Source organism: Montipora capricornis, chromosome 13, assembly GCF_036669925.1.
Source record: "Montipora capricornis isolate CH-2021 chromosome 13, ASM3666992v2, whole genome shotgun sequence".
Classification (NCBI taxonomy): Eukaryota; Metazoa; Cnidaria; class Anthozoa; order Scleractinia; family Acroporidae; genus Montipora; species Montipora capricornis.
Window position 1 is genome coordinate 30,381,292 of NC_090895.1, and position 8,619 is coordinate 30,389,910.

The 8,619-nt window shown below is 38.9% G+C and overlaps 1 pseudogene; it reads right to left on the bottom strand.

Moving 5' to 3' along the window:
- Positions 1-227: 227 nt before the first annotated feature.
- LOC138028646 (POC1 centriolar protein homolog A-like) overlaps positions 228-8,619 on the bottom strand; it is an 18,696-nt pseudogene continuing 10,304 nt past the window's right edge.

An 8,619-nucleotide genomic window follows, 5' to 3' on the forward strand; every position in this document is an offset into this window, starting at 1 on the left:
GGAAGTTGAACCAGGGACTACCAGGAACAAATTCAGCGAGTGGTCAGAGCGGGTCTTGAACCCGGGATCTCCGGATCTCAAGGCAAGCGCCCTAACCACTGGGCCACACTGCCTGCTACTGTAAGTGGTTATCAAGTAAGTGATGGTAAGTGGTAAGTGGTTATCAACCTATCCATTAACAGGAGATAGTATGCATGGAAATTACATTTAGAGCGAAGAAAACTTGACCTGTTCTGCATTCCTTTATTGCACTACTCAATTGGGGTTAAGAAATGTACATGGGATTGAGATCTTATGCTGGAAAATACTAAATGTCTCATTCATTTGGCCTTATCTGGAGAGTTATTTTCTGCTGGTTATCTAAGCACTCTCTGAGTTTATTCTCTGTCATTGTAAGTCTTTGCTCCAAGATTGATACAGTCTGCAAGGTAGAAAAAAAACCCACTATTACAAATGTGGGTGTGGTCAGGATAGGCCTTTTAAGACCAGAACAAAATTTCTGAAGCAAGGTTAGTGCTATCTCAGGTTAAGTCTGTTTGTGCAGGATTTTATATTGACCATCTTCCAACTGGCTTCAAAGCTCCATTTCCAAAGGCTATCGCCCATTGGACTGATGGCCATAAGTTGCAGTGAAGCGATTAGAATTTCAACTGATTTTTCAATTGCAAAATCACATGGTTACTGCAGTTCAATGAATAGTAGCAAATTATTGTTCACCTAATGTTGTGGACTTGTGGTGGTAGCTACACGTACGGTATAGGTATAGGAAATCGTATGAACCGTGAATGCATTTTGTAATTTACCTGCATGAGCAATGCTTTGAACGTTCTTGAACGGCTCGTGCAATTTGAGAACTTTCAAACATCAAATGAATGAGCAAGTTCAGATAATTTTTATTTATTATATACTCAACAAAATCACTCTATTGCTTTGTTTCCATAGCAACTTCTGTATTCCACTATATAACCTATTTATGCATTCATCATTGACCAATCAGAAACACTATATTTTGTTGAGCATATAGTAAATCACATAAGCACATGGTGAAAAGGCATAATTTTAAGGGATGGGTGGGTTATTTTATGTAGGCCTCTCATGCAAAACTTCTTGGACCCCCAATAGTCTTGATACCAAGTTGGAAACCTTAGTACCTTAAGGTTTGCTTGTGGCATGCTGGTAGGGACCAAGTCTGCCAAATAGTGCGGTTTAGGGTTAGCCATAACCCTAACCCTAACCTTAATTGTCTGACTGTACAATGATCGTTCCAGCATTAAAAATAGCTTCAAATCTTCAATTCTCATAACCTACAGTACTGTGATACATTTTCACCCAATGATTAAGAAGTTCCATATTAATTAAACATGAAAGTATATTGTGTTGCACTTTCTGCAGCAATGTATTGCACTTTGCTTTGGATCAAACCTGTGTTAAGACATCCAACTGTCCTACTATATGCTCCAGTGTCATACTGAGCTGAGGTGGGATATCTCTTCTTTCCAGTGGGGTAGTGAGGGGAAGTTGACTTGCAGGGACCCCTCCCAGACCATCAGATTCTCCTGTTTGTCCAGTAACTTCATCAAGCCTGCTTTGTCTCTGAAAATATGGCATCATGCAAGAAATACAGCTTTTGTTAGTGGATACGCTTTCATAACAATCATGAACCTCAATAAAATAAATAAATAAATAAATAAATTTAAAAAACACCATTTTCTTGTTGTCTTTGACATTTGAAGTCTATTTGCTCCCCCTATGATAAGTAGAGAGCAAAGACAACATTGATAAAGGAATCTCTGCTTTCATAATCTTGAGCATGTCATAATGCTTTACTATGCTGATTATGTGTGATATTTCATTCATCCTTTTACTGATTCCAAATTGATTTTGCAGCTGATTTTTATTGAATTGAAAGGTGGACTTAAAAAAGGAAAAATCATTAACTACTCTATGTAATTATTAGGAATAAGGAAGAGTTTATTATGAGCAAAGTCCATTAGTTCAGTAAGTTCAATAGGAAACCTAATTTGAATGTAAACATTTAAGAAACTTAAAATGGAATTTATTTTTATGACAGACAAACAACTAGTAAAGCTATAATCTTCACAGTTATGACACACATTGGAAGGTAATAAACCTGTGGTATGGAAAACATTGCTGGCCCAACTTCCACCACTTCTGGATCACTGTGAGCAAGGTTGCGGGGCTCAGCACCAGCTCTAACCTACAAATAGTTAACAACAACTTTATTATTATTACATAAGTTAACTTTTCAAGTCATGCCAGTATGTATTATGGGTCTCCTCTCCAGTTTACACTGTATGTTAAACTCAGGCCCTGGACTGATCAAACTATATTTGAAGCTCACCTCAGGAGCTCCTGTCTTGAGTGGGCTCCTTGAAGGAGGGTCATGGGTGTGAGTTAGGGGTGCAGGGGGTGATGCTGCTCTTTTCCTGTGTGAACGCAGTACTGTTGATAAAGAATGCAAAATATGGCAGTGAGTTATTTTGGCCAAGGTAAAGAACAGAGCAACCTAACATGCAAAAATGAAGGACAATAAAAAAATAAAATGCATTGATTGTAATGACAATGCACTTAATAGCAACTCTACTAGTTAAAGGCACTTCACATTCAATTAAATACTGTTTCAAGTAACAAGCATTCAAACAAAACATACAAATGTAGCATGATTGACAAATACCTACTAACAGGATGCTAACAGTTGGCTGTATTTACAAAGCATGACTGGTCAGTAGAGTTGAATTTGGGACCTTCAACAAGTGGTCAGGAGTTCTAAGGGATTTGAACCCCAACACTTCAGCAAACAAATCCAATGTCCTCACCAATGGACCATGCTATCAACTCACAAACACACTGGAGAACACTATCAACAGTACAACTGCATTGGCAAGAGAAAGTACTAGAGTGCCTGAGCTCCCAAGCAGCCTGGAACACAGACTCACAACACACTGGTAAAAAGTGGAGAGTAGAGTTACATGTACCGGTAAGCAAGGGGAGGTGGAAAGGAAAGGAAAGGAAAGGAAAGGAAAGGAAAGGAACTTTATTTAAGTGTCTAGTCGTTCTAACGCTGGAGCGCTAATTGGGGACACTGTAAACTGAAATTAACAATGAAAGTAAATCAAGTCAAATGTTGGTTTTTGAGGAGAGGGGAAACCGGAGTACCCGAAGAAAACCTCTCGGTGCAGAGTAGAGAACCAACAAACTCAACCCACATATGACGCCGAGTCTGGGAATCGAACCCGGGCCACGTTGGTGGGAGGTGAGAGCTCTCACCACTGCGCCATCCCTGCACTAAAATAATGCTCCACAAGTGTGTTCACTCTTATTAATTGTCACAACCCACAAATATGCCCTTTGAACCTCAATGCTTGTGCAAAGGTGACAGAAAAGCTGATGACAAATTTACATGCAGTTGGTGATCATTGTTGTCAATTTTGTGAAAATTGCCTAATTTGATGCAATTGGACAGGTAATTTCTATAAAACCAAAGTAACCCAACAGCATATACAGTATGCCATGTTATGCAATTCACCTTCCTCATAATCTACTTTGTCAAAATTTGTTTTCCACACCATAACCTGAAAAAAAAAAAATTGAACATATAAAAAAATGTTAACTTCAAACATTTGGTCATTGTTCCTTACTGATCTAGACATTCCACCATGCAAAGAAAAACAACATTTAAGCTTTTACACTGAAAGCACTCTGGTGATGGCATCTGCTCATGATAAAAATAACATAACCATCCTGTTCATCTCAAAATTACCACTTATGTCCAGAAATAAGCTAATTAGATGCACGCCCAATTTTGATATCCAATACGGAAGTGTCCCTTTGCTACCTATTTCCAACAACAAGGTACAGCTGTAAGAGTAAAGGTTAGTGTTATTTTTAGCTTAGGGAACATTTGTAAATGCAGCTGTTTATCTTTACTTAACAAGCGGCATTTGGAGGCCACTTTGTTACATTAATATCATTGTCAGTCTGTATTCTGAGATGCAAGTGATGTTGAAGCTGGGAAGAAGAGCAAGGGGACACTTCGTGATGCTTACTAAAATCTGCGTGCATCTAATTAGGGTCAATCCTGGACATATCTGAAAATTACTGTGATTTTCATAATTCTGTGGAATCTTCAAGTGCAAAGCGCCTTGAACTGTGTTTTGGCTTCCATCAATCGGTCACAGCCAGGAAGATTGCCTCTGCCTCCGGAAAGTGAATTGGAATTTTTGTTTTAGTTCACACGTCCAATGCCATTATGACATCTTTTTAGAGGTTTTTCAGCAAAAAGATTTGCACAGATTCCATCGCTTTCTATCAGCGTCAAGTTCAAATGTACAAATGTACCATGGGAACCAAAGATGCTGATTGGTAGGTTATGTTGCGCATCAATTATTAATTTTGGCATCCATGGTTCTGGGTTAAAACTCTCGGCTTGGCGTTGGAAGTTTGATTGATGGAAGCCAAAACGTAGTTTGGCTGTTAGCACTTGAACAAGAAATTCCGCAGAATTATGAATATCGCAGTAAAGAAAGTGCATTAAATGCACATAGTGAGAATAAAAGAAATGCATGGAAACAGACCTGTTCATCTGAACTTCCAGATGCAAAGTGCTCCCCATTTCTCGAGAAGGTCACACATGTTGCTGGACCCTAGTACATACATGTATAGTAATGTAAATGAAGTGGAAATAGTTCTGGGCATGTCAAATTCCAAATTTTGAGGACACCAAGATTAGTAGCAGGGCTTGACACCAGCATTTGACACCTAGATGGTGAAAGGAGGTGAGGGATTTTCTATGATGCCCTACAGTGAGAGTCAATGGTTTTATCAGCATACAGTATTGATGGACAAACTATTCATTAAGAAAGAAACATTCAGTTTTTCACTGGTTTCATGTCTGGCTTTGATCCCCAAACTTCTGAAGACATCTGTGGTGTTTCTGTTTACAAAATCTCAGGGGAGTAATTCATTTCTGTCATCTTGTGAAGCCTTTATTATTTTATAAGGTAATTCTCAACACAGCTCCAAAAGTGCAAACAGTTGAACTGGCCCAAGTCATCACTGATTATTCTTACATCTCTTTATAATGGCTACCAACTCTCTCTACTGAAAATTATGGTCTTCCAAGGCAAACACCAGTATCAACAATACTCTACAACCTATTTGGTCAACATGTCAGATTTCCAAAGTTTTGGAAGGGTACATGTACATGTACAGTGTATTATTATATTAAGCAATAATTAGTAAATTGTAACAGAATCCTGAGAAGTCTGAGCCTTATACAGTTTACATACCTGGTGCCCATGAAGTGTATAGAATAGACGACCTTCCATTAGATCTAGTATCTGGACAAAAAAGGATTGGGAAAAATAAAATATGCAAAAGGGTTAGGATGCAGCTGAACGATGACCAATAAATAGGACACACTACAATACAATACATTTTCCCTAAAGTTAAAAAACCTTCTGTGAGATCTGTCGTTGAATTTCTTGATGCTCGTGACCATCATAGGAGCTTATTGTTACAGAAACTCCAGGCTACTGACTGGTCTCCTGTCTTTGCTGAGAATAACGTAAACAATGCTACTAGCAAGTTCCATTGTTTGGTCCACAAAGAAGTCAAGAGCTGTTTTCCATCCATACGAGCCAAAATGTCATCCAAAGACCCTCCTTTTATGTCGCCTCTGTTAAAACATCTCTTGTCTAAGAGGAATAAGTTACTCAGGAAAGGAATGGCACTGGAAGCTGGTCTCTTACAACCGAGAATAACCCAGCTCATTAAGGAGAATCAGTTGAATAGGTTCAGAATAAACAACAAAAAACATCTTACATGCAGTAGATTACGGTTGAAAATGCATAGTAACATGGCAACGTGAAAAATAGGAATAAATTAGTTAAATGAAAAGCGTTCGTTAATACTGTGAGGATTAAGAGTGCCGATTTGGAAGATGAATTTTTTGCTCCCACTCTACTCTGCTCCCACTCACGTAACCCATAATTCCTTGATTCGCTCTGACGAAGGGCTGACGCTCGAAACGTCAGCTTTTAGAATCTCTGTACGGTGGCCAATTTACATTATCAACTATGTTGATAAAACCAAAATTTTTGTATTTACAAGCACAGCTGAGAAGTTGAACCAGGGACTACCCAGGAACAAATTCAACAAGTGGTCAGGACGTGTCTTGAACCCGGGATCCCGAGATCTCAAGGCAGGCACCCTAATCACTGGGTCACACTGCCTCCTCGTTTAAGTTTGGTTTGTGCAACAGTACTTGTCTTGAAATTTTGCAGCTACAAAGGTTCAAAATTTAATGTCCTAGTCTCACAATTTTTGTCAACCCAAGAGCCACCTTATATTTTTCATTTATATTTTAGTGGTTGCGACTTGAAAAATACAGGGAGAAGGTTATGTTATGCTCTCTAGTTTTTTAAAAAGTTGTGTGTGAAACCAGGTGCAAGTACTGATTTGCACCATGTCATAGTGGCATCCTCGTCTTGAAGAGGTGATGGTTCGCGCTGGGGATTTGGGCAGGATCTTGTATGACTATATAGCCCGATCCTGGAGTGGCAGTCTCTGATGCAGGTGGTGCAGGTGTGCCTTGTGGAAACACGCACAGAGGCTGCGCGTTCTTTCCTCACCACTCTCTTGCATGTAGCCTGGACTCTAGCGTTCGCTTCTGCCTTTGAAACCCCTGCTTTGACACTTGGCGATGTCCTCCCATGCACTGGTGTCGACTAGTGCAGATCACAAGTCTCACTTGATGACGTCCTTGTAGCACAGCAGCGGTCGACCCATGCGACAGACGCCCTCCCGCAGTTCTCCATAAAGGATTTCTCTTGGCAGGCGGTCAGGCTCCATGCGATGTGCATGGCCGAGCCATTGAAGGCGTTGCTGAATGAGCAGTGATGGCATACTTGAAGTGAGCCAGCGCGCTCCAGGACCTCGGTGTTGGTGACTCTGTCCTGCCACCTGATGTGCAGCAGACGCCGAAGTCTACAAAAGGTGTCTACGTCCGGACGAGGTCAGACGGCAAACTCTTCAACATGGCCAGAATCCGCACCAAAACCGAAGCTTAAGTGGTGCTCATACGGGAGCTGCTGTTTGCAGACGACGGTGCTTTAATTTGCACCATGTACAGCTGTATTTACATGTAAATTACTCCAGGGCCGATGAACATGTACAGAACATTACTTTTCATAATCTTGTAATTATTATGCATGCCATACAAAAAGATCACGATAAATTACCAGTACTCAATATCTACATGTAAGCTTACACCATTACCTTGAGTGTAGTGTCACTAGAGGCTGAAACAAGATAATTTCCCGACGGATGAAATGAAACAGCATTCACAGCATTTGTGTGTGCTGCAGACAGAAAAAGAATTTGACAGATGCGAATTAGTCATTGCAACAGCAAGTGAGTTTTCTGAAACAATGAACCATCAGGGAAGTCAAATAAATTGAACTCATAACCATGGCAATGAATTTATAAAAAATCTTTTAGAAATAGTAGAATTACATTCCCAAAATAAGCCCCTGAACTGATATTTTTTAAAAGGACCTTTTCTAGGGGCTTTAATGGTCTTGGATCTGAAGGGGGCTCATTATTTGCCTAGGTATAGGCTTATTCAGTGTACTTGTATAATAAATATTTTAAAAATAAAACGGTACCACACTTTTGAGTTTAAGGAACATGTTTTGATGTTTCAAACATCATCTTCAGCCATAGTGAGTGTAACATTAAAACTTTCACAAGATAATTCGTACATATACTGTATGTAACTATTAATACAATTATTCTTTGTAGATTAAAATAATGTTCGTTACAATTAGGTAAAATTCAAACTAACCAACAATATTATAGAGAACACAACTGACATAACAATAACAGTTAATTATTAATGTAATGCTAAACTGACACGATCAACTTGTTTGTTGAGTTCGGGTTTCAACTGCTCGATATGGAAGCTCTCCTTGATTTTGAGTTGATAGAAAGAAGTAGCATTATCAATAATTTTGAAGCAAGAAACGATAATCACAATTATCCTAGCAATTTTTCGAAAAAACTAAGATGCTTGAAAATATGAGAATTTTTATCCCGGAAAAGGTGCTCATTTACACGTGTGTAGAAATGCCTGTTGGTGTCACCAATGTAGCGAGCACCACCAGCCCGCACAAGTAAATTTGCATACAACACGTGATTTGAGAGAATCCGGAATGAAATCCTTTGGACTAAAAATGTTAGACAGTTTGAAGAAAATTACTTTAACATTTAAATCCTTGCAATACTTGCTGATAATAGATGAAATTTGTTCCGGAATAAAACCGTCTCTGGCGATAAAAATTCTTATATTTTCAAGCATTTTAGTTTTTCTAAAAGTTGTCAGGATAATTTTGATGTTTCTTGCTTCAAGATTATTGATAGTGCTACTTCTTTCTGTCAACTCAAAATCAAGTAGAGCTTCCATATGAAAGCGGTTGAGACTGGAACTCAACAAACAAGTTGATCATGTCAGGTTTAATTTAGCATTACATTTTTAAACTTTTACCATTATGTCAGTTGTGTTCTCAATAATAATTATTGTTGGTTAGTTTGAATTTT